This window comes from Ailuropoda melanoleuca, chromosome 8, assembly GCF_002007445.2.
Source record: "Ailuropoda melanoleuca isolate Jingjing chromosome 8, ASM200744v2, whole genome shotgun sequence".
NCBI lineage: Eukaryota > Metazoa > Chordata > Mammalia > Carnivora > Ursidae > Ailuropoda > Ailuropoda melanoleuca.
Window position 1 is genome coordinate 46,139,132 of NC_048225.1, and position 26,511 is coordinate 46,165,642.

The 26,511-nt window shown below is 40.0% G+C and overlaps 1 protein-coding gene and 1 long non-coding RNA gene across 32 annotated transcripts in view; one reads left to right on the plus strand and one right to left on the minus strand.

Moving 5' to 3' along the window:
• The window catches only part of LOC105241548, a 159,968-nt gene extending 135,523 nt beyond the window's left edge, over positions 1-24,445 (minus strand). For 5 of the 12 annotated variants that reach the window (XR_004627128.1, XR_004627125.1, XR_004627124.1 and 2 more), the window contains exons 1-5: positions 24,269-24,444; positions 7,239-8,221; positions 6,111-6,264; positions 3,822-3,929; positions 2,215-2,364 (exon numbers count right to left, since the gene is read on the minus strand). This is a non-coding gene — a long non-coding RNA (uncharacterized LOC105241548). Of the gene's footprint in view, positions 1-2,214; positions 2,365-3,821; positions 3,930-6,110; positions 6,265-7,238; positions 8,222-24,268 lie in introns of all 12 variants that reach the window. The other 7 variants (XR_004627131.1, XR_004627126.1, XR_004627130.1 and 4 more) reach the window with 5 other exon arrangements.
• DLG2 (discs large MAGUK scaffold protein 2) overlaps positions 1-26,511 on the plus strand; it is a 1,964,683-nt gene that overhangs the window by 1,867,786 nt on the left and 70,386 nt on the right. The window lies entirely within an intron of this gene.

Here is a 26,511-nt window from a genome sequence, read left to right on the forward strand (position 1 = left end):
TATTATCATCAAATAGCATTATTCTACTTCATCTATAACATTAGAATCTTACAAAGTATAGTTCCATTTCCTTCCTCTGGCTTTTGTAGTTTTGCCATACATTTTATGTGTATGCATGTATATATTACGTTTGTATGTACATAAAATAAACTCCATGATACATTGTTAGTATTTTGGGTTAACCAGTCAATTATGTTTTAAAGAGGTTTAAATAATAAGAAAAAAACTTACGTATCTGCCCACATAGTTACCATTCCCAATGCACTTCTTTTTTGAAGTTCCAGGCTTCCATTTCATTTTCCTTCTGCCTGGAGGATTTTTTTTTTTTAACTATTCTTATAGTATGGATCAGCTGCTAATGAATTCTTTCAGCTTTCTTATGTTGGAAAATATCTTTATTTGGCCTTTGTTTTGGGTAGATAATTTCTCTGTGAGAGAATTCTGAGTTGACTCTTGTACTTTAAAGATGTTGCTCCACTTTTTTTTAACTTGTATTCTTTCTGATGAAAGGTCCATTGTCATTTTTTCTTTGTTCTTTCTACATAATGTGTCTTTTTTGGCATAAAAAATTTCTCTTTATTACTGGTATGGGAGCTGTTTGATTGTTATATATCTTGGTGTATTTCTCTTCATGTTTCTCATGCTTGTAGCACATTGAGATTCTTAAATCTGTGGGTTTATAGTTTTCAATAAAATTTGGAAAGTTATTGGCCATGATTTCTTCAAATATTTTTTTTTCTTTTCCTCCCTCCTTTTTTTGAGAGACTCCAGTTACACATGTATTAGGTCACTTAGAATTGTCCCACAACTCACTGGTTTCCTTCTCATTTTTTAAACCTTTTTTTCTCTCTGTTTCTTTTTAGATAGTTTCTGTTGCTATATATACATATCCATTAATTTTTCTTCTGCCGTGCTTAATCCACTGTTAATTTTATCAAGTGTATTTTTCATCTCACACGTTGTTTTCATCTTCAGATGTTCAATTTGGGTCTTTTTAAAAATATCTTTTATGTCTCTAACTTTTTTTTTACCATTTGGAATGCAGTTATGTTACAGGTACTGCTTTAATTTTTTTATTCTGTCAATTCTAACATTTAATCAGTTCTGAGTTGGTTTTGATTGGTTAATTTTTCTGTTCAGTGTGGGTCATATTTTCCTACTTCTTTGTATGCTTGGTAGTCTTTGACTAAATGCCAGACATTGTGAATTGTACCTTTTTGGGGCCAGATAATTTTGTATTCCTGGAAATATTGAGCTGCATTATGGGATGCAGTTCAACTATCTGATCCTTTAAAGTCTTTCTTTTATTGTTTTTAGGTAGGACCAGAGCAACATTAGATCTAGGGCTAATTATGTCCCACTACTGAGGCAAGACCCTTCTAATTATGCTGCTCAGTGCCCTGTGAATTGTGAGGTTTTCCAGTGTGGCTTAAGAGAACAAGCACTGTTCCCAAAACTTTGTAATTGCCAAGTACTGATCCCCCCGGTCCTTTCAAATGGTTCTTTCCCTGGCCTCTGGTAGTTTTGTCACACCTACATAGGCAGTACTCTGCTGAACACTTGAATTTTCTTTCTACATAGCTCTCTTCCCTCTAGTACCCTGTCCAAAAACTCTAGCATGCTGGTCTCCTTAGATTCTTGGTTCCATCTCTTCAACTGATAGAGTCTGCATTCTCCTTCTGAGTTCCTTCTCCTTGCCTGGTGGCCTGGAAACTTTCTAAAGGCAGTAAACTAGGGCAATTATAGGACTTACCTCATTTGCTTCCTGTCTATTAAAGGTCAGTGTTCTCACTGTTCGATGTCCAGTGTCTGGGACACCAGTAATTTTTAGTTTGTCTGATTTTATTTCCTTTAGATTTTTTGAGGTTGGAGGTGAAATCTGATTTTTATTATTCCATCCATCTTGCATGGAAATGAAAGTCCTTTCTTATACTCTTAAAGCTACACACTACATATCACACATGCCCTTGCAAGTGCCATATTGCTGGGCTATCAGATATAATTTCAGTTCTACCAATTATATGCAGTCAACCAAGTCTTGGGATATAGAAATGAGTTGCAAGCTTTACTTCTTTTAGATATGATATTTTTTCGGGAAGCACACTGGTTTTAGAGATGTTTGGGCTTTTTGAACTGTGTTATCAGAATTTCCATGGTTTTGGAAATAGCTTTAGTAGTGTCAGGAGGAAAAGCTGAGGGCATTCCACTTTTTACCTGTGCTGATCTAGGAGTTCTATCACGTACTTGGAGCTAACAGTTTCAGTGGCAATCTCCTGGTTCCTGCAGTGTAGCCAAGACTGTGTGCTCTTGGAGACAACAGTTCTGGTGGTGTGTTCTTGTGGCAGAGGAAAGCTCATCCATCAGCTTTGGAATCACAAGAGTTTGATTCAGTTCAGGATAAAGTGAATCTATGATATGGTGATTGTTTTGCTTATTCAGAGGGACATGACAGTATATAGAGACCACCTGAAAATAGGCTTAAAAGGGTGACTGGAGAAACTATCAGATCACAGCAAACAAAAATTTAAAAAAAGAAAGCTTTTCTAAAAGTCAGAGTATGGCTATATTGGATACCCTTAAGCATTCATTTCCCACCTTAAAAAAAATGTCCCGGGGCACATGGGTGGCTCATTCAGTTGAGTGTCCAACTCTTGGTTTTGGCTTAGACTATGATCTCATGGATTGTGGGATCAAGCCCTGCAGTGGGCTCCATGCTCAGCAGGGAGTCTGTTTGAGATTCTCTCCCTCTGCCCCCTCCTTCCTCTCACATGCACTTTCTTTCTTTCTTTCTTTCTTTCTTCAAATAAATCTTTTAATTCTTATTTTTTTAAGATTTTATTTATTTTATTATTTGTGAGAGAGAGAAAGAGCACAAGAGGAGGAGGGTCAGAGGGAGAAGCAGACTCCCCACTGAGTGAGAAGCTCCACATGGAACTTGATCCCGGGACTCTGAGATCATGAGTTGAGCAGCGCTTAACTGACTGAGCTACCCAAGCACCCCACAAATAAATCTTTCTTTTAAAAATGTCTTATAGGCAATATTTGCACTTTTTTAGTTTTACATGTCAAATATACTTGGAATAAATTCAGTGCCTATATATACAGGAATATCTTTCCAAAGATATTACCTGAAAACAGAATTTAAATTGCTTGAAATATGTCCAAATGATCTTTAAAATCAATACATGCTAATATAGAAGCTATATCTGCAAAAGAAAGATACTTTTGATTTCAAAGGATTCTCTGCTTCCTCCATCTCAAATTTCATAACTTTGTGCCTGCCAAAGAATATAATGAAGACAGCATGGTGAAATACCTTCTCTAGGTTTAGCTAAAGAGTTTAAAGAAAGAAAATGCATATATGCATTTGCCAGGCTCTGATACATGTTTTTTTGTATTAACACATTTAATTACTACAGTAACCACTTGAGTAGGTTTCAACATTATTTTACATATGAGGAACTTGAAAGTCAAAAGTTCAAACACAATAAGAAATAAAACTAGAATTCGAGCCAAATCCACCCATATTAAAATCTTCTTTCCCTTTGCTGTACTACAAGCATGGTTATAAACTTAACTGTGCTTCATCAGTGATGAACCATATATATTCATTGTACATCCAAGGAGAAAACTTTTCAGCCACTGTCCATTCAAATGCATCTAATGATATGTAGTGTCTGGGTTCAATTTGCTCATTGCAAATAAAATGTCTCTATATTTTAGCAAAAGGTAATGTTAAAATGAGAAGAGACAGAAAATAGGTAAATAATAAAATGTCCACTTATTCAGAATTATCTAATTTTCTGAAAAGAAAATGTTACCTTTATTAGATTAGATTTTCCTCAGTCTTCAAAAGTTTTATGTTTCTGTGAAGGAAGATACTGATTTTTGCGTTTTTGTGAGGAGATGCAGGGTATTGTCAGTCTGTTCTATAAAAGAATGAGATTGTGTTATTCATCAGAGCAGTTTTAGTAATATATTGACTTTGAGATAAGAAAGAAAGGTGTTTTATATTGTTCCTGAATTATATTCATGCCACATAAGTAATTATGATCCTCTCCTGATGAACTCAGTATAAGATACTTGTAGCCATATCTCTTGCCATCATAATAATTTGAACATTTATATGCTAAGAGATGCCTAAGACATGAATCTAACTTCTGTTGGCGGCTGTAATCACTATTTTGGAATTGCTCCTTTATAATCATTTTGTTGGGGTAAATCACATGTTACATAATTATGATCATAAATTCGTTCTAATAATGTGATGACATATTTTGCGCCTCTAAAGTAAACAAACAAAAAAGACCTATTACCTGGGTTAGACTAATAAATCAATTAGTTGGAAAACAGGAGTAAAAGACCATACCATTTTCAAGTCATACAACTAGGTGGCACATGAAATATGTAATCAGGCAGAATAATGAACCAGAAAGCCCTAATGATGCCATAAAGTAATGGGAGTAGTAATCTTTTGCAATCAGAAGAGTCAAGTTCGAGTCCTTAGTGTCACTGTTAAGTATTTGAATGACTGTCATGCAGAAGAGGCAATAGACTTGTTCTGTGCTACCAGAATTCAGAAGTTGGTTCAGAATAATGAAGAACTATTTTATCTAACCAATGAAACCTCACCGAGTGAGTTGGCTCCCCACCTCAGCAGATGCTCTAGCAGAAGCTGCGTGGCTGTCCATCATGCATGGTAGAAAAGGATTCCTCCAGTGATTGAGCATGGACCTGGAATTCTCTAGAGGCCCTCTGGTTTGGGGTGTTCTTACACCCTCATTGCATGTGTAGTTTCCAGGGTTCTGAGCCGGGTATACAAATGGGTTGAATAAAGGGAGTAGGTCTGCTACCTGTCTGTATCATCCTACTTTCTTCTTGGAGATTCTGAGTTTTATGTCTGGTAAGAGATTCATATGATTTTCTAGACTTAGGGCTTTCTGTCATTTTCCAGACATCTTTTGTAAATTCTTGGGTTATGCGGATGGTCATACTGTGTCCCCTATCACTGACTCTCACCCCTGATCTTTTCAGCCTCTAAGCTCACTGGATTCCCCAGTTTCTACTTGTAACATACACCCCCAAGATCTTGTCCACAATAAATGTTCTCAAGCTGAAAGGGTCCCTGCTTTTCAAATGTGAAACAAAAATACATGAAAAGAATATCTTACAGTAAGTCGGAGTGAAGGTTCTAGGGTTCCCTATTTGAAATAAGAAGTTTTTAACATTAAAAACACTATAGAAAAGTAGGAAAGTAAAGAAAACTACGAAGACAAAGATAAAACTCACTCATAATTCCACCACTCAAAAGGAAGTGGTTTTTTTGGTGTATAAACTTTGCATCTATATATGTATGTAAAACAAAGTTAGAATAAACCATATAGAGAGTTCTGCCTATTCCTTTTATTTATATACCATTATTGTGATCATTTCTCCATACTATTATATTTATTATAGAAATATATCCTCTAAATGGGTACTTGATGCTGTAAAAGCTAAATAAGAGGGGCACCTGGGTGGTGCAGTCGTTAAGCGTCTGCCTTCGGCTCAGGGCGTGATCCCAGAGTCCTGGGATTGAGCCCCACATCAGGCTACTCTGCTGGGAGCCTGCTTCTCCCTCTCCCACTCCCCCTGCCTGTGTTCCCTCTCTTGCTGGCTGTCTCTCTGTCAAATAAATAAATAAAATCTTTAAAAAAAAAAAAGCTAAATAAGAAATGTGAATACATTAAGATCAACACATCAGGCAGTCATATCAATGACATTAGCCATTAAAATCCACCTCTGATCTCACAGTGGATCTCTGTCATCCTCCTGACTATAGTCAGCTTCTCACTTAGAATTTTTTACAGCAAGAGAATGCAGCAAACAGCCTCTGTCCATTCATCAGTAATATTTCTCACTATATGATTCCAGTTTATTAACACAACATGCACACTTCTCTTCTGCCAAATAACAATACCTTACATTGGTGTGGTCCATTTTACTCAATCCTCACAAATTCCCTTGAATAGACAGAGTGAGTGGTGCAATTTCTCCCTCAAAGGTGAGGAAAAGGAGGCTCAAAATGGTACACAAATTGTTCAGGGTCACATTTTAACAGGGCTGGGTACCTCTTGCTGGAGATGGGTTTGAAAGTTCTTAAGGGGAAGAGGTGAAGTTCAGAGCAGATAACTTTGTTTTCAAATTCCAGTGCTTTTCATATATGGCTCCGTGGTCTCTCTCACAGTAACTTGCACAGTTAACAACTGCTTATGGACAGAATTACTGGAATTAAATAAAATAATTGAATAAACAGAAACAAGTTTATTTAAAAAGCAAAACCAACAAATATTTACTTAAATATAATGGCTCATCTGTCATTTAACCTAAGCATAGGTTTGCCCATTGTCCCCATTACTATTTACCTATTGGAAGAAGTTCTTTGGAGTAAAATGATTTAAAAAATTGGCCTAAACCATTAAGAAAAGTGTTTTCCTGAGTATTCCAAAAATAGCAATAAGGAGCAATAGTAATAACCGTATTGACATTCCTTCGCATTTGGATAATCATATGCAGTTCACAGAGTGATTACATTCTCTTCTTAGATCCATTACAGGCATCCTAGGAATTAATAGGAATGTTTATCCCTATTTTGTGGGTTAATAAACAGTGGATCTGAGAGTTTTACTTCTGCACCATGGGCGTAGACTTCTCATGCTACCCAGTGGATTTTTGTAATTGGCATATGGGTTAGAGGGGGTATAGGTTAAGGTGCCAGACTGAGGGGGCCCATGTTCAGTATGCTTAACAGTTACAGGTTTTTAAATAAGTTACCATGTACCAGACACCGTACTAAGTGCTTGAACAAAAGACTATGTGAAGTGACCAAACATAGATTTAACTTCTTTTTATAGACAAGGGAAAATAAGCTCAGCTCATTCTCCACTTTCACAGGGGAATGGCTTGAAAGTCTGGATCTTACTTAACATATCCTCATGAAGCTATTCCCACAGAGCTGTCCTGTTTAAACAGATGGCCCTGCTCTCCTACAGCTTGAAGAATTTTTCAGACAGTATGAATTTCTGTGATGGGCTTGGCCAAGTCCTTCCACATGGCCTCTGCCTTAAAGCCATCTTTCTAACATCCCACTTTGTTAAGCCAGTCCCCTTTCTGGGTGATGTTTTCTCCCTCTGATGTGCCCTCTGTTCACTCATTCACCCCTCTCTTGCTGCCTGGCTCATAAGAATGAAAAGAAGTACCTGGGGTTTGACCCTCTCTGCCCTCCACAGTGCATCCTATCCTGGAAAGATCATTATGTACCAGAGTTTGCATCTCGAATCAACAGCTCATCCAGAGTCTCTTGTTGTGAACCTAGGCAAGTCACTTCACCACTCATCTTCAATATCCTCAGGTGTAAATGGGGATAAAATGTTGGGAGGTTACAATGAGCTAATATGTGGAAAGGGTCTGATGTATAACAAACACTCAGTAAGGTGGCTATTGTTGCGTCATACTTTTATTCTGAATCGTAATCCATAAGTATCTTTTCTATACTGTTCTAACTGCCCCGTACCCCTCCTATAAGATTTCTGACAGAAACAGCACTGGGATTTATAATGGCCTTCAGGGACTGTCTGGAGAATTTAGATGTACCTCATTCTTTAAACAAATCAAATTCAGGACAAAACACAGGGAGTAGAAATCTTTTAATAGCAATTTGTTTTACTCAACTAAAAATAGATTTTTTTAAAATTTTCAATGACTTTTTAGGAATACTACTTCTCAAAGAAAGAAAAACCTGTATTTCATATCTTTGAATGCCTCTGATGATCACACTTGAAGCTAGGATGTTGTGAAAACGAACATTATTCCTTTGTGACAATGGCAAGTAATTTAACTCATTCTGGGTTGATTTTCTCATTAATAAGTAAAGGAAGCATGAAAGGTAGATGAAGATAGAGGTTCTGCTTAAACCTCTTAAGTCCTGTGATCATTGATTTACTTTTTTGTCTTCCCATTAGATTGCCTTGCTTTTCCTCTTATGCCAGTGCCCCAGTACCTAGAACAGTGAATCCTTTGCACTTGGGAGATACTTAATGTTCTTTGGATGAAATAGCATTTTATAGTTGAGAAAATCAAGACACAGAAAGGCCAGAATCTTCTCATTAATACATGATGGAGACAAACCAGGTTCCCAGTTTTCCAGCTCTTTCCTCAACATTCTTCCACTGTGTTGCTGCTTCTGAAAAAAAAAGTAGCCTCAAATAGAAGGTTAAAAAGAACTTACATAAAAATTTGAGCTCTAAGCCGATGGGGCCGCAGCAAAGAAAACCAGTGATTTGGTGAGGTCAAGTAAATAGGCTACTTTCGAATCCACTTAGATGTGTCTTATCCTTGTGCCTCCCATTTGAGGTTGTACATACTGAGCTTTGTCATACCTGTTTACCCCAGGCCTGCAATGAGTCATCCAAAATGTAAGAATCAGATGACTCCTTCCTGTTTTTGTCTCCCTTGTTTCCATTTCTCAGAGGTAATAGTTTTCAATTGGATTTGCTATTCCTGGGCAAAAATCACTAGCCTTCAGGATGGAGTCAAGATAAAGTAAAGTGTTCTTTCCATGTATTAGCACAGCAATAAAACAAATTTATGTACTTAGAGTGGTGACAGTAAAGGCACCTACTCATTGCTTTGGCACTGTTTTCAGAAATTTGCATTGTGCATTTCGTTTATCTCATATAACCCTTTCCATAAGATAAAATAAATTACAGACACCTACTGTGGGATGTTCATCACTTACTAGGAGGCATTTAACATACTGTTTTTGAATGAAAATGTTCTTGGCATTGTGGTGAGTGAAAGAGAAAGAAAAAATGTGTATGTGTGTCATACCTACTGTCCTTAGCTTTTAATCAAGTTGGGCAGATTGGTCTAGTATCCAAGCAAAAATTAGAAAAACAGTTATTTCTTTAACACTTTTGTACTAGACACTGTGCTAAGCATTATATGTGAGTATGGGTGTGTGTATGTGTGTGTGTGTGTATGTGTGTGTGACTCTTCACAGGAATACTGTGAGGTTTCCTAGATGGTCAAATAGAGGCAGAGCCAGAATTCAACTCTAGTCTACTTAGCTCTTCCAGCTCCATCACTTGGCATTTCAACCAACTGAGATCAGTAAGGAATGTGGAGGACAGCAAAATGGCATAGAAATTGTCAGAAAAGACTTGGTAGGAGAAAATCAAACAGGAGTTAGACTTTGAAAAGTGAGACTGGAATCAGATGGGCAGAGAGGAGGAGGGAATTCCAGACAGGTCAGTGGGAGCTTCAGCTTCAAGACCTATTGGAAAATGGACCTCATGCCTCTATCCTCATCATGCTTTGTCATTGTAGCTCTGTTTTTTGTTTTGTTTTGATTTGATTTTTTTTTAAAGATTTTATTTATTTATTCAACAGAGATAGAGACAGCCAGCGAGAGAGGGAACACAAGCAGGGGGAGTGGGAGAGGAAGAAGCAGGCTCATAGTGGAGGAGCCTGATGTGGGGCTCAATCCCGTAATGCCGGGATCACGCCCTGAGCCGAAGGCAGATGCTTAACCGCTGTGCCACCCAGGCGCCCCTGTTTTGATTTGATTTTTACCAGATGTTTCCATTCAATAGCTGAGCAATTATCCTTCCATTATTATATAATGCCTAGAATGTGAATTTTAAGCCATCCTTCTCTTGTATAATCTTACTCGGGAAAATTATATTTTCTAGGAAAATCATTTTATACTAGAACTCAAAAGTGTCTCAAATAAATTAATAAACAAAAAGTATGTCAGTGATTGCAATCCATTGCATTAAAACCGCCATTAATTATTGGGCAAACAGGGCTTCTTTAAGCAGAAGGGACAGTGTTACTGCTGCAGAAAGTTCTCTCATTGGCCAGTAGAGGCATATGTGGCATAGTGGAAACAGGTGTACTTTTCTGGAAAAGAAACCAGACTGCCTGAAATCTACTTCCTGCTTTATATTATGTACTCCATTTCAATATCCTTGAAGAAGTTTCCTTACTTGTAAACCATTCTGTATACCTGCAAAGTGTCGGAGTTGCACTAAACTAGCATTTTGTAAGAAGTGCTCTTCAAAATCACTTGTCACAAATGTTTGTGACACAATTGGGTATTATATATCCTCCTTATAGGTTCACAATACAGATGATTATTTTAAAGGCTCTGAAAGGCCCTGTAACAAACAGTGTTTAATCCAGCTTTTGAATAGTTATTTAGTGACAGAACACACTCTAGGAAATGTGCTGCTGTGTACTCTACGTTGAGCAGAAATCCCTACCAGTTCTGAGAAAATTCAGTTTGCTTTTAAATATGATTTATAGGTTGTGTCTATCATATTCCCAAAGGCCCTGTTATAATATACTGTCTGCCTTTTTCTTCTTCTCAAATTTCTGTCTGCAAATCAAAGTGTTTTCTAGAACTCCAAAGGCAGTGAGGTAAGGAGAAGAGGAGGTATAATGTCTTTGGTTCACTTGCTGAGTAACCAGTTTGAGAGTTGAGTTAAGGATGTAGCTATCAACCCTACTGAGGGCCTCAGATTACAATCTGAACTGAATCGTCACCACAATCATAGTAATATAACCTCAGATGTAGCGGAGTTCGTAGTCTCAAGATCAAATAATAGTTAGCAATGGTTCATTAATTATTCTATAATGAGGGATCTGTGTCAGAAGCTATGCTAGTTACTGGTAATGCCATAGTCATTAAGATGAGTCCGTGCCCTCTAGGAGCTCGCAAGACAGTGGGGCAAACACAATCAACTGCACAATTATGACAGTTATGTAAATTCCTTGGATTAGAGTATGTATGAAGTGCAATGGCAACTTGACATGAAATTCCTTGTAGACTACGACTAGAACATGTTTAGTCCAATCCCTTTCCTCAATCCAGTCAATTCAGAAGAAAATTAATTGTTCTTGTGTTTGTGACCAAGTGCTGCCTTTCTTGGCCAGCACAATGATGATGAGGAGGAAGGGGAGACACTATGAGACATTATGACAAATGGAGATATTTTATTTAATTCTTGTGGAAAGATAATCAATCCTCTCAAAACAAGTAGATAACACACTAATAAAGCAAACAGTCTTTCATTTACATCACTTTTTAAAAAGTTTTTTTTTTCAGTAGTTCCCTCAGTAAATAGAGGTCCAGAAGCACAAGTAGCAGTCTTCTTTCCTTACTTCCCCTAATACTACCTGCTGAAGAGCAGAATTTCCCCCAAGGGATTCTGGCTCATCCTGTCAGGTTAAAAAAAGAGAACTAAGGTCCTGGAGCACAGCATCCTCAATGTACAAGTAACAACCTTGAGAAGCAATGAGCAGAAGAATGGCTCAAGCAGGGACACCCAGATGTTGAGGAGAGACTTTGGACTGAGACGGAGACCTTCTGAACCCCCATTCCAGGGTCTCAAGACTCAAATGTTTACAGTTTTCACCTATTGAACCTTATATTTTGTTAAAATAAATGATTGGGCAGAAGTTTAAAAAAAAGAATTCCGAACTAACACCTGAGCTTGTCACAAGAGGACAATTGTACATCTTAACTTTACCATAACTGACATGGACATATCTGTCAATGGTTTTATCATAGAAAACCCCTAACCATGCAAATAATTAGGACTGTCTGACTAATTTCCAAGAATATGCTGGAACAAGTCCATGGTGAGCAATCAACGAATTCTGGCCAACAGACCAAATATCTGCTGTTTGATAAATTAAGTCAAAACAGTGAATCATGTCACTGTCAGTTTTCTCTCAGACAGTGTTTCAAGAATCCAAATTCTAAGGAGATGGTAAAATGCTTGAGAGTAATATTGAAAGGGGAATCAAGATAAGATGAGTATTAATTTAAACAGTAGCTTTGCACCATGCCAAGCACTTGGTAAACAATCTCATTTAATCCTCACAGTGACTCTATAATATAGATAAGCTTTCATTTTTGATCAGATGAATCTTGACTCAAGCTGAACAATCTTTCTAGACTTTAATTTCCTCTTTCATAAAACAAGGATAATAATAAAAACCCACCTCCTTGTAGGATTCTTGTGAGAACTTGAAATAATGGCTATGAACTGCTTAGCAGAGAGCCCATCACATATTCGTTGCTAAATAAAAGTAACTCTTAGTATAATTGTTATTTCCCAAAACCCATCAGGTTTTACCAAAGGTGGTATTTTACAATTTCTTCTGCAATTCTTAGAATATAGAGAGCAGATAAGGTGAAGCAAGAACTTTCAAAATCCTCACTTACAGCTATGTTAACACCAAGTGGTTTTCTTTATTAAGAAACTACACCACAAGCATCCTAAACTCCTTTTGATTTTATTTAAAGGATCCCTCACAGCTTAAAAGGGGATGATCAAAGAACTTTGAATTTAAAAGAACCAACGTTAAACCCAGTACTAAGGAATTGGGGGGAAAATGTTCCTGCCAATTACCCTTGTGGAGGGAGCGACCTACTAACGGGATCCCACAGACCAAATGCAGATCAGTAAAATACATGGGAAATGTGAAGAATGGGAGTTGCTGTACAGATTTGGTCCATGTTAGTTTAAACTTGATTTCTATTTAGAATAAAAAGAAACATGAAAGAACACCAGAGTTTTTGGAGAAAAGGAAAAACCTACTTGTACCTCACCAAGTTGTCCTTTTGTTCTCCTTATTTATTCTTTCAATTTACTGAAAGCCTAGGTTGTACTAAGCTGTGCATTCATTTGCGCAGAAACAATGTCAAATAATTCTATTAGCACGATAAAATAAACTGATTACATCCCATATTTTGCCCTGCTCTATAAACATTCTTCTCATTATTCAAATAACGACAGTGATATCCTTATATCACTATAAGTGATTGCCAGTTATATAGCCTTGTGTTTCTAGCTCAGGCTTCTTTCAGGGGTCTCAGCAAACTGAATGTCTCTACTGGTATCTTTACCATCTGACAATTCCCCAAATAAGTAAGGGTAAATGGCAGCTTTCTGGGACATCACAAGGTCACCCATGCATGACATTTATGAAGAAAACTGCTGGCAATGAGTGAGTCTCAGTGTACCATAAATGCCCCCCCAGTGTCATGTTCACTGTGATGGAAAGGAGAGGGCCAAGGACTGAAGTCAAAAGACCTTAGTTTGAATATTGACTCAACCAGTTAATAGCTGCGGGACCTATAAGTCACTTCAACTCTTATAATCCCAGTTTGATGGCCTATGGATGGAACTACTAAGTCCAACTTTGTAGAATTGCTGTGAATTCCTATGTCATGTCTTATACTTAATAGCAATTCAGTAAATGATCATTATTTATATTATCATCATATTCATCATCTTCTCTGGGTCTCAGTGTAAATCAGAGGGAATAGAATTGTTTATTCCATGCGGCTACCATGAAGACTGAATAACATGTGAAGGTGCTTTGTCAACGACTATCAGCACGGTATATCATTCTTGAAAATAATAATTAACAAACAGACCTGAGCATCCAGGAAACCCTTACCGCTGAGCTACAATACAAATAATAGAGCTTACGATCTTTGAGGAAAGCCAAAATTACCCTTTATCGGCAGAACTTGGAGAGGTCTCCTCACAAATGGCTGCCAGCACTTGGATCTGAAGGTCTGTGGGAGGGAGAACCACAGACAGAATGCAGGGGATAGGGAGCGGGCAACCAGAGACAAATCCGGGTTCAGTTCCTAACTCTGCCATTTACCTGCTAAGTAACCATGGTCAGTATCTGTGAACTTCACTTTTTTAAATTTGTAAAATGGAGAGATTAGTAACAAATTCACAGTGCTCTTAGTATTCACTGCCAACATATGAAAAGTGCCTCTTCTGGTAGCTAACCGATAGCAGGTGCTCAAGAATTATTACTTTCCTTTCTCATTTCCTCCTCGTCTTGAACCCCAAACTACCATATAATAGACTAAGGCATCTTTACCTGGGGAAAAAAAAATACATAACGGGTGTTTTTATGTTGTATATCAAAAGAGACTGACAGGGACAAAAATAAAAATAAACTTCCAACAGTTTTATAAAAATAAAAATAACATTATTGAAAACTATTTAAAACCACCAAAAGAGTTATTTCTTAAATGTATCACTTTGAACAAAACAAAAGGAGACAGAGAGAGAGAGAGACAGCAAAGAAACCTCATAAATCCCAGCGAGAAACTTTGGAGTGAGAGACTACGATAGAGCCAATTTAGAGAAATCATGAACTTTGTGACTTTACCATGAAATTATAAAAGCCCACATCTCTGTGGATTATCAAACAAATTACTTCACTCAAATACATATTTCTCTCTCTATTTTATAGATTCCATATCCAACCCACTTGATGTTGGTAACTCTGTCTTCTCTAACTGATTAAATGAAATTGAAAACGGCCCCTTGTGGATATTCCTTCCTGCCAGAATTGATCTAAATCTGTCCTAGGCAATGAGCTTCTTCCTTGCCAAACAGTCTACTCTGATTAACTTCACAACAAGTTGATTCCCTTAGGATGCTCACCCATCTGTAAAACAGGAAATCCTGCTCCCCACTACCCCAAATTACCAGTCTGCAGGGCATTTTTCCAAAACCTAATACCTGCTTTCTTTTGGCAGATTTGATGGGAATCAAGCATTCATCTTACCTAATTATTCCACTGCCAGTTACTGTTATGCCTAAAACCCAATGATGAAATAGCTATGAGCAACATAAGCCTGTTTGCAGGTTTTGTTTATCATTTCTAACCTTTGATGCAAGACAAGAAGTACACCCGCCAAATATATGGCCACGATGCAGACCCTAGAGGACTATTATTTCTCTGGAGCTTGTATCAAATAACCAACCCTGCTGAAATTAGAGGTGATAGAAAGTTCCCAAAGACAGAGGAAATTCCAGCTATAAAAGTTATTACCCAGAACTTGGGTTACAAAACCTTTCCTTTGGCTCTGTGGCTTAATCCCTGGCAACTATCAGAAGCCGCTTATGATCTTGTAGAGCATGAGATCTGGCCAGTCCAATAGAAGTGGCTGACCGCGGGAGAGTGTCACACAATTTAGAGTGGGCAGCCCTTGGTTTCCTCTACAGATTGTAATGCTTCTACTGGTGCATGTAATAAACTAAGTATAATTGATTTGCTTACAATATTGTCTCACCTACTAGACTCATACATCCGTGTGAGGGCAGAGGTACTACCTCACTCATCTTTTATCTTTAGCACTGAGCACAGTATTTAGGGCATTGGAGAAGCATCTTAATAAATAACAGGACCCAGATGAGAAGAGAGAGCAGATGGAGAACAAATAAAGGAGAGAAGCCATTTCCAAGGTGGTGCTCAGGCAATGTTACGACCACTGAAAATGAGACTGTGGGAAGGGAAAGGGCAGTTCATGGCTTCACTTATGGGCTGGGGATTGGAGCTGTGGACCTTGCTGTCTCTAAGGGCCACTATCCAGCAGTCAGTCTGACAGCCTGCATGCTTCTCACATCTAGTTCCTCATTCAACATCTTCCCCAGCATCATCCCAGCTGGCCTTCCACTGAAAGCTCACTGGTCTAGGAATAACTATCATGGCCAAGTTCCTGTCATGCTTTACTGTCCAAATGATACACTTCTATCAAGTCTGATTGGTCAACTTCAAGTTGGTTTCCCACTTGCTTCTTTATCAAACCCCAGCTGTGGCTAACATGCAAAAATGGTATCAAGCAGCAAGTTCTCATTCTTTCCTCTTATTAAAAGAAATGTTTCTCCACCCGTCAAAGTGCTCTCAGTCCATACACATACTTCACTGGATGGGCTGTTGACTTCCTCCTGGGAGCTTTCTCTTGTTCTTTATGAATGTGTTGACATTCTAACAAGAAGATTTCCCTTCTTCTGAGGAACTATCTCCTGCTTGTCAGTATAAACAACCTCTGAGAACAGAAAGGAATCTACTCCTCAAAACATATGCAATAATATCTGTAGAAATGATTTCTACAGATATTGAGTGGTGCTATTTACTCTTTGAGAGAACTAATCACAATTCCATCCTGTAGAGTTCTGTAATTAGAGTTCAGAACACTAGAGCTGGTACAGCTCTAGTTATCTCAAAGAGGCTTTGCTAAATTCTCCCAAAGTTCTCCAAGAAGAATCTCTGTCAAGCTTTCATTTTGAAAGCAAATGGACACCTGCGGGAATTGGAGATGGGAGCGGGGGTGTCGTGACATCAATAAGAGAGAGGTTTCTTCATTTTAAAGTGCTTGGGAACTAATGTACTAAATTGAAGATTCTCATGCTCTGATTTAAGGAGCCTCAGGGTTCTTCTTAGGGGCCTTTGGGTTACTGCACAGTTGGAATGGAAGAGGCCATCCGGTTTCCCTCTCTGTTTTCAATCAGACATTTGTTATGTTTTTAGAAGCTTTCCTTTAAAGAAAAAAAATGGTTTGTTCTGGTAATAAAACTTTGAAAGCATTGCTTAAGATTATGGTGAGAGAGACATTGGCTAAAGTAAATATCTGGAACTTCTGTCTGTCCCACTGCCACCACCCTGGTCAAGTCATAATCATTAGGATCACTGCCTCAGCCCACTACCTGGGGTCTTGGCATTGGCTCTTGCCCAGTCCACTTTCCACTTTATACCCAGAAAGATGTTTTCAATGCAAATCTGATCATCTCAGCGTCCTTCTTAAAATCCTCTAATAGCCTCCCATTGCCATGAGGAGAAATTGTGCTTCATAAGACTGCAGGACCCTTCAGGACGTGGCTTCTCATCTTGGGCCATCCAAGGCATTTGTCTTCCTTGAGATTCACTGCCCGCTATTACCTCCTTCAGAGCCTCTGCATGTATATTCCCTCTGACTATATCTGCTCATCTTGCAGGTGTTAGATTAGATAGCACCTCCTTCTGGAAGCCTCCCCATCCATTCTGCCCACAGTACTTTCCATTTCTCTCCACTATATACTCTCGTGGATTATCTTCCCATCTGCTTTTTAAGATGTGTCATAATGATAACTATTTCTTATATATTTGTCTTTCCTCTAAATTCAAAAAGTACTCTTGGTTTTCTTTTTTCACTGCTATAATCTAGCATAATGCCTTGGCACACAATGGGCATTAATCATTAACTGTGACTAAAAGAATGAATACGTGGTTTCAGGCACTTAAAAGTTACGTGTATTGGCTTTCTTAGAGCAGTCCCGCAGGAGTATCTGATCACTTTAGCAAATGGAATGACAGCAGCAGTAGGGAGAGCAAGGCCCATTGCCCAGTCACTCCAGCCCATGTGAAACATCTCTACACCAAGCTCTCCTCACATTTACTGCCAAGAGAACCACTAGCACCAGGTCTGCCACTTAGTAAGAGCCAGACAAATGTTAAACAGATAGATCGATATTAATATAAATGCAAATTGGAATTACATCATTCCCGAACCCCGTAAAAGTTGAGTTGTAACAGAGTTTTCTGTGCCAGGACATATGATTCTTGCAGCTTTCCACATAGCTATGCACCAGGCACCATGCTGCAGGAGTTTCACATGCTACCTCATTTGATCCCAACAGTGTCTGTTAGGCAGATCTTAGTTCAAGTTGCTACAACCATGGACTGGATGCCTGATAAACACCAGAAATTATTTCTCACAGCTCTGGAGGCTTGACGTCTGAGATTCAGATGGGGTCCTGGGGTGGGCCCTCTTCCGGGTTGCAGACTACCAGCTTCTCTCTGTCCCCTCCCATGGCAGAGAGAGAAAATGCAAGCTTTCTTGTGATTCTTAAGGGCACTCATCCACCCTCATGACCGCATCCAATCCCAATTACCTCCCAGAGGCCCCACATTGGATGGTTAAAACAGTTTCTATATAGGAATTTTGTGGGGACACAAACATTCAGTTCATGGCAGCCAGGAATTAGTCTTTCACTTATACAATAAGAAACAGAATTTAAACCTTGCCTACAGCCATAGACCAAGTAACGTGCAGAACTGGGAATTTCTCAGGTCTGACCAACACTCCATTGTCCTGTTGCTTGGTGCATAGTAGGTGTTCAATAGATTGTGAATGAATGAGTGAATGACTTACACTAGGTGTATGGAAAATGCCCCAGCTTGAAAACGTTAGCACTAAACTTAAACGATTATACTCTTGGAATAAAGTGCTACTAATATTCACAGAAACCATAAATACTAAAAGCTCAAACACTAATATTCTGGATATCATTAGTTCTGTTTTCTTTCCCTAAATTCCTAAGCTGTGAGCAAAGCTGGGACATTTCCTACAGACATTTCATTCAGCTAAGTGCAACTGTGGAACAGAACTCTTTCCGATCAAGTCAGGCTATAGGCAGGCATTTGGTCCCTCAGCACTTCTGAACAATCATCGAGAAGAGAATACTACAGGGGTTTGTTTAAAAAAAAAAATGTGTACAGAACGAAGAGTGGAAGGTGGGGTGACCCACAATGTATAACAAGAGCAGTTTATGATCTGAGAGCTTTTTTTAAAAAGATTTATTTATTTATTTGAGAGAGAAAGAGAACACTTGGGGGCTGGGGGGTGAGGGGCAGAGGGAGAATTTCAAGCAGACTCCATGCTGAGCATGGAGCCCAATGCGGGGCTCAATCTCAAACCCTGAGATCACGACCTGAGCCAATACCAAGAGCTGGGTGCTCAGCCGACTTCACTATCCAGCTGCCCCGGATCTGAGAGCTTTTTGATCTATAATTCATTAATCCTCACAAAAGTCTGTGAGATGGTTCGTATACTTTTCAGTGAATCTAGGTTGTCATTGATTGTAAGATGCACTCCACGTGTCACCAAGAAAGCAGAAATGCACTGATTAAATTATGAGATGGTACTGATGGTAAGATACATCCTAACAGTAGGGGTGCCTGGGTGGCTCAGTTGGTTAACCATCTGACTGTTGATTTCAGCTCAGGTCATGATCTCCTGGTTATGGGATTGAGCCCTGTGTTGGACTCCCCACTGGGTGCAGTCTGCCTCAGATTCTCTCTGGCTCTGCTCCTCCCCTGCTTTCTCTCTCTCTCTCTGAAATAAAGAAACAAAATCTTTTTTAAAAATGCTTAAAAAAAAAAAAGATACATCCTAACTTGTAGAGACGGGAATGAAAAAAAAGGTGCATCTTAAAATTGATAAAATATAGTATTTTTAATCCCTTTTTACAGATGAGGTAACTGAAAGAGACCTAAAGAGCTGAAGTAATGTTCCCAAGGTCACACAGCTTGGGTTCTGAATTCAGTTTAATTCAATTTAGCCTTGTGTTGTGATCGCCTCCCACTCTGCGCTCTGTTTAAGAGACACACAGATGAATGATGAATAAGACTCTGTCCTTACCCTCAGGAACTGAGCAGCCTAGAAGGGAAAACAGACCCACAGGCAAATCAACTAAAATGTAGCCTGCTGAGGGGCGCCTGGGTGGCACAGCAGTTCAGCGTTGCCTTTGGCCCAGGGCGTGATCCCGGGGTCCTGGGATCGAGTCCCACATCAGGCTCCTCCGCTATGAGCCTGCTTCTTCCTTTCCCACTCCCCCTGCTTGTGTTCTCTCTCTCGCTGGCTGTCTCTATCTCTGTCAAACAAATAAATAAAATCTTAAAAAAAAAAAAAAAAGTAGCCTGCTGAGTCCAAGAACAAGACCATGGACAAGGTAGCAACCTGGCTGGGAGAAAGGAATAGATAGCCCTCTCTGGATAGGCTCAGGGAGGGGTTCCAGAGAAAGTTCTGAGTTTCATAGAACAGACTGAAATTTACAGAATGCTTGTTTCTTTCTAACTAGTCAATGCTTTGACTTTTTAAATTATGTTAGGAAAACTTCTTGCTAAAAAATTCCTCTGCAAGGTGTGAGCTGTGGTAGAGTGTCTAAGAGAAGGGAAGGTGTTCCATGGCCCAGCTCACGTGCCTTCCTCCAAGGATGCAGGAGAGGCTGAGGGAGGAAGCTGAGTCCTCAAGATGTGAGATGACTACTGACAGAGATGAGATTCCCATTGGAAAATGCCTGAAGAACACGCCTGCTCAGTAGGGTGAGCTAGGCAGGTGAGCTACCATTATCACCTCTCAGCTAGTAGATCTGGGAGAACTGTCCATTCAGCAACTCATTTCTGAGCACCTGATGGGGTTCCTGCTCTGTGATCCTGTAGCCCCCCATACTAATTCCTATGAGAGCATAGACTGCACTCAGTTTTAACTGTATTTGGGGCCTTTGCACTGCCTGTTCACTCTTCTTAGAACACTTCATCAGATGTCTTTGTGGTAACTCCCTTACCTCCTTCAAGCCTTGCCCCACCTGTCTCTCAGCAAGTCCTACCTTGACCACATCCCCTGTTCAAAAATGCAAACTGCACCACTACCACAGCTCTACCTGTCTAAAAATCCTAATTTTTACTCTGCTCTATTTTGCACTTTTCCATAGCAAGTATTAACTCCTACTATACTGTGTACTTATTACCATGTCCTCTCACTAGAATATAAGTTCCATGAAGGCAGGAATTTTTGTCTGTCTGCGTTCATCGGTAGACCCTAAGCTCCTAGAATCATCATTGGTACATGCTTGATAAGTATTTGCTGAATGGATAAATGAATGTGTGAGTAACTGAATGAATATACCCTTAGCTCTATTGTCAACCCAACATTAAGCTCCATGAGAACAAGAAGCAAACCTCTTGTTCACTGCTGAATCCTCAGCAAATAACACAGTGATTGGCACATAGTAGCCACTCTGTAAATAATATTGCATTAAATGACTATTATCTCATATCCATATGTGGAAGTTAAATTACATCCTGAACTCAATGTTTTTACCTGGGTGAGAAGGGAACCATCTTCTATCTGTCCTCATTCAAAAAGTGATAAGGGGAGCATTTATGGACATAGGTGAGATTTTGAGATGAAGTTTCCCTCATTCCAGATCTACCATTGCCTCAATCCAGGCCTGTTGTACCCATCCAGTTTTCCGAAAACTCACAGACAAAAAAGCAGGCTCAGTATCAGGGGGAGCTGAAGTGATAGTCCAATCTGGTTTTGTGATATGTGAATTTCATCACCAACCAGTTAATCTACCACTAAGGATTTGGGGTAGTCATGTCAAATGTTCTTGCGTGTCTTTCTCCCCTTTCCATATGCTCATGAGAGAAATGAACTTTCTCCAGTATCTCTTCTAAGCCAGGCAACATACCAGCTGATCCCACTTGTCAGTCAGTAGATACTTACAGTGTTATTGGAAAGCAGAAACTTGCCTTGCTTTGTTTGTGCTCTAGTGAGCAACACTAGAAAAGAAGGAATGGAATTTACGGGGAAGAAATTTAGATTTTACACTCAGTTAACAAATACTGAGCGCCTGTTGGGTTCTAAAATGTCTTGTATGTATAATTCCCATAAGGACTCTGTTGGATAGGGATCTTGCCTCTCATTTTGCATCTTTGGAGACTCAGGGACAGAGATGACAGGCACATAGCTGCTTGAATGGCAGAGCTGCTGTTTGAACCCGGGATTATCCTATGTCCGTGTCTCATGGTCTTTATATGTGTCTTCTATAGAAAGATTCAAATGTTTAAATGATAATTGTGTATCAGCAATAATGAAATTCTGTATCAAGATATTTCCTGGGGTACCTAAGAGGCTCAGTCGGTTAAGTGTCTGACTCTTGATTTTGGCTCAGGTCATGATCTCAGTGTCGTGCGATCAAACCCCCCACATCAGACTCTACACAGGGCGTAGAATCTGCCTGGGCTTCTCTCTGTCCTTCTCCTTCTCCCTCCCTCCCACTTGCTCTCTCTCTCTCAAAAAAAAAAAAAGTGGTATTCTTTTTCTCTCACAGAAAGCTTACTAATTTGTGGCAGTGAGACCCTAAGACATGAATACCAAAGCTTGGTATACATTTTCAGCTTGGATCAGAAATAAAAGGTTGCAGTCAGAGCTATGTCAGCCTTTCTGAAATATCTTGATTAATGTATTTTGATTGCCTGATAAACAAAGCCAGCACATAAAGGCTTTTCGAACTGTCCTAAAGCCTGGGCTAGTCATCCTGGCAGTATTCCCTTTCCCATATTTCAATCCTGAGTGGCCAGCTGATGGCATTTGGGAGGAAAGACAATGATTTTAAGATGATTAATTTTTATAGCCTCACCTAACCCTGAAGTCTAAAGTACCATTTGCTGTGGTCTGTCGAGCCCTGCCTTTGGGCAGGTTCAGATTTGCCCCTGCTTCCCTCAGATGAGGTCCTGTCAGTCGGCATGGCCCCGTATACCACCCTGACAGTTTGCTAGGACACGCTGAGAGAGAAAGCAGGCTGGAGTGGGCCCTGTCCCTGGAGACTGATGATGCCTTGTCTGAAATGATCAACACGCAGGCCTCCGGACACAGGAAGTCTGCTCTGCTCACCCTGTGTCCCTAGGGGATGGGGAGCACTGGTGACTCAGGAGAAATTCAGAGAGAGTTGTTGCCCCGAAAGTAATGCTTCTTCCCTGATTATCATCAAAATGCCATAGCTGCAGAGAGGCCCAGGCTGTGAGGACCTCTAGTTGGTGCCCAATTAGTTCCATCTTTAGTCATGACAGTGACTGCCTGATTCCTTGGGTACAGTAGAAATTGACGGTTTCCCAATATCCTCCAGACATAGAAGGAAGCCATCTGGCATGACGAGAAGTGTATCTTTACAGAGCACAAACCTGCCTTATAAGGTTATTAATGACAAAATGGCCTAACCCATGTGATACCACAGTCCATGGCACACAGTGCATTTACCCTTCTCTCAACTGGAGACAATGCCTACACTTTAAGGAGTAGAATCTCTTGAATCACAGATAATAAATACCTAGAGCAGTGCCTGGCACATTGTAAGGCCTTTGTGTGCTCAGGAATCACTGAGAAACAGCATCTTGGTCAATGCCCTCTTAGCAAGGACTGGCAGAAGCTAATGTGTTCTCATGCACTAACACTGATCTGTGGGTGGATTCAGCCACCCTTTTCACTAATGACAATTCATTATCGAAATAGATGGGGAATTAAGTGGCCACACCAGACCTCAATCAGCCTGGATATGGTGACTGATCCACAGGTGCACATATGATTCCTCGAGGAGACATGAAAAGTAATCAGTACAGAACTGGGTATTTCCTTCTACCCTGAGATGAATGCATTCTGACTTGAAAAAGGAACATTGCATGAATCTTCATCAACTCCTAAGAAAGGCAGGGAAGCCAGTGCTAGGTGCTATTCAGGCTTTCCTGTTGTTTCCAACTGTCTGTGCCTTCATCAGAAAAAATGTACACAGCTGAATTCCAAAGATTGCCCTATGAGAAGTATAGGTGACAAGTGTAATAACAGAAAATAACTTTTATTGGACATCTGCTATGTGGTAGGCCCTGGGGATAGGAGGAATATAAACCTCCCTTGTCCCCCATGCATATACAAACTAGAATTTGCAAAGATTAGAAATCACCATACAATGTGATATAAGAGCCTATGAGAGGCTATGCCCAGTAGGGGTGGAGGGAAGGGGAAAGAAGTTCCAGGGTTGATGGAGGAGATGGCACAGAGCGGAGCGATTTTCACAAAGCAAGCACAGTCCTAGGAGACACATACACTACCAGCCACATGGAAAGTTAACCTGATTGCCCCGCAGTGCCTTGCAAGACAAAGGCATAGAACATGACAGCTGAAACATGCCGTAAAGTGCTTTGGGCCTGTTGATTACATAGGATCTGAAGCCCAGAGAGGTTCAGTAACAAACTCGAGATCACATGGTGAGATTTCGTTGAAGCCAGAACCAGAGCCCTGCTCTCCTAACTCCATCCAAGCTTCTTTCTATTTCCAGGGTGCCATCTCTGTGTTTGAAATATTTATTAGATTTGTGAGGGGGCGAATGAATGCTTTTAAGAAGAAAAACTACTGGAAATGGCTGATTTTTAAAATAATAGCACCTAAATTTCAGATCTCTCTGCTCCCAGTGCAGATTCCTTTCCCACATCCCCCTGGTGGGAAAATGTCTTGAGAAAGTTAAGTGAATATATGTATTTTTATGTTATATTTTTAAAGCACCATATTATAATCTCCTGCCAATACTTATAGAAATATCTCGCTCATTTCTAGTGTAGGGAAGAGGTGAAGTAAAGCAGTTGTTGGTTGGCAGTTAGTGTGCTAAAGGCTTTTCCTATGTCACCTCATTAAATTTCTCCAAATGTGCTGAGACCTAGGATGATTAAGCCCATTCATTGATAAACTAAGGCCAGACTGGTTGTGGACCATTCTCAGTGACACTCAGGTAGAAAGAAGTGTACTCACTTGAATGTGTCTCTTCACTCCAATATCTACACTTTTGCACGATCCTCAGCTGCATACCTTAGCAATGGAACAGCGGCATGGAGTAGAGAGAAGACTTTATCTTCTGCTGCTCTTCTTCCTCTTGCTGCAAAGAGAGGTGAAAACCTCTAATCAAGCAGAAGCCTCGACTTCTGAAGGGAAGGAAATTGAGTCAGAGCACTCTGCTTTGTGGGTCTTAAAGTTGTCATGGAAACAAAAGCTTCTCCAGCCCAAACAAGTTCACTGCACAGAAGAGAGTAAGCTAATTGGTTGATTTGTTCATTTATAAAGCTTCTGCAAGGACTGTGCAGAGGCTGGACCTGGGAGACCCTGACCTTCAGTAGCTTCTAATCCAGTAGAAGAGGTAAGACACATTCCCATTCAAAACTGGACATTGTAGGCTTCCCAAGAAAGGTGCAAGCAGAGTGCTTTACATCTTCAGAGAAGGAGAGGCTGCTTCTTTGCCTCAGTTTCCTTGTCTGAACATAGGGACAAATAATATTTATCTCATAGGGTTTCTGTGAGAATTGGATAAAGTATAAGAAATTAAAGCCATAATTTTTTTTATCTGCAAAGTAGAAATAATCATACTTATATGCCGAGCTATTTACATGAACTCAATAAGATGAAATTATGTAACACAAAAGTGCTTTGCACATGGCTGGCCAATAACAGGCATTCAGCAGACTGTTATTATTGTTGCTGAGTAGTTGTTTTTATTGCAAAGAAACTTTGGCAGGGTCATCAAACTGGTGGCCTTTGCCTTCTACCTTCCCTCTATGAAATCACCCTCTCTCTTGTCCTCTGTTATTAGTTTGCTATTGCTGCTATGACAAATGACCTTCCTCCGTCTTCAAATCCAGCAATGGCCGCCATGTACCTCTCATGTCACATCTCTCTGACCTAATCTTCTGCCTTCTCTTCCACTTTTAAGGACTCACGTGATTGGATTGGGCCCACCCAGATAGTCAAGAATACCCTTCCCATATCCCTTTTCCCATAGAAGGTAACATATTCTCAGGTTCTGGGGATTAAGGTGTAGACATCCTCTCAGAGAAGGGGTTAGGGAATTATTTTCCCTGCCATATCTTCAATAACCATGAGGCACATCAAATAATTTTTTCAGTTCCTAGTGGCATGGTCCCAGGAGTTCTCTTTACCCTTGTGATTCTCTGCTATACCAGCCTTAAAGTGTTTCAGCCGGAACTTGATTCTCTGACCAACACAGAAAACATGCGTGCTATTATGGTCCACAATCATTAAATATCACTGCAGCCTAAGCCCAATAGAAAATGTGGGTGGTTTTGGTTGGAGAGGGTTGCTTGCAAAAACAACGCATGGGTTGGTGAAGCAAGTCTATAGGCCTTGGAGGCAGACAGGTCTTGCATTCAGTCCTGCCCTGTCACGTGATAGCTGGTGTGATACTGGACATGTTGCTTAAGTTATGCAAGTCTGTATTTCCTCATCTGCAGCACAAGGCTAATCCATGCATTGTGGGGCAGTTGTGAGAACTGAATGTGCCCTCCATAAACTACTCATGCCTCTCTCCTGACATCTAGTCCATTATAAATGCGATCACCAAATCATGAAATCTCTGGAGATGAGGTCTAAGCACAACATTCCTTGTCAGGAATTGCAAGCTGAATTCTACATCCAGGAGCATGGGCCTTTGATTCCGACACATCTATCTATATTTGAATCTTGGTTCTGCTACTTATTAGCTTTTTTTCATTTCAGCTCTTTGGGTCTCATTTCCTTTATGAGATAAAAAATGCTGACATGGGAAGATTGTTGTCAGAAATAATAACAAAGTGATCCCTATGGAGGGATCTTCGTTACAATCTTTGGAGTTAATGCCATCATTCTCTGCATTTCGTAGTTGAGGGAAGGGTCATCTATGGTGAAGAGATCATCGAGGAGGTTAGGTAACATGCCCCAAATTCACAACTAAGAATAGCAGAGTTGGGACATAAACCCAGGTCTCTTCTCTCTCCCAAGCTTAGCATATAACCCACATGCAGCCTTGCCTGTCCAATACATTGAGTGAGAAGATAAATATGAGGTCTTTAGCACCTTGTGGGACACTTAAGCACAATTTCTGTTGAGTGCTCAGGTGTCTCCCCATCATGTTGCATAGCCACGAGGATGAGCAGCGGCTTCACTCCCCTTCCTGGGCTTCCCCGGTTGGCAAAGGGCCACCACATGGTGAAATGCAGGAGGTCCAG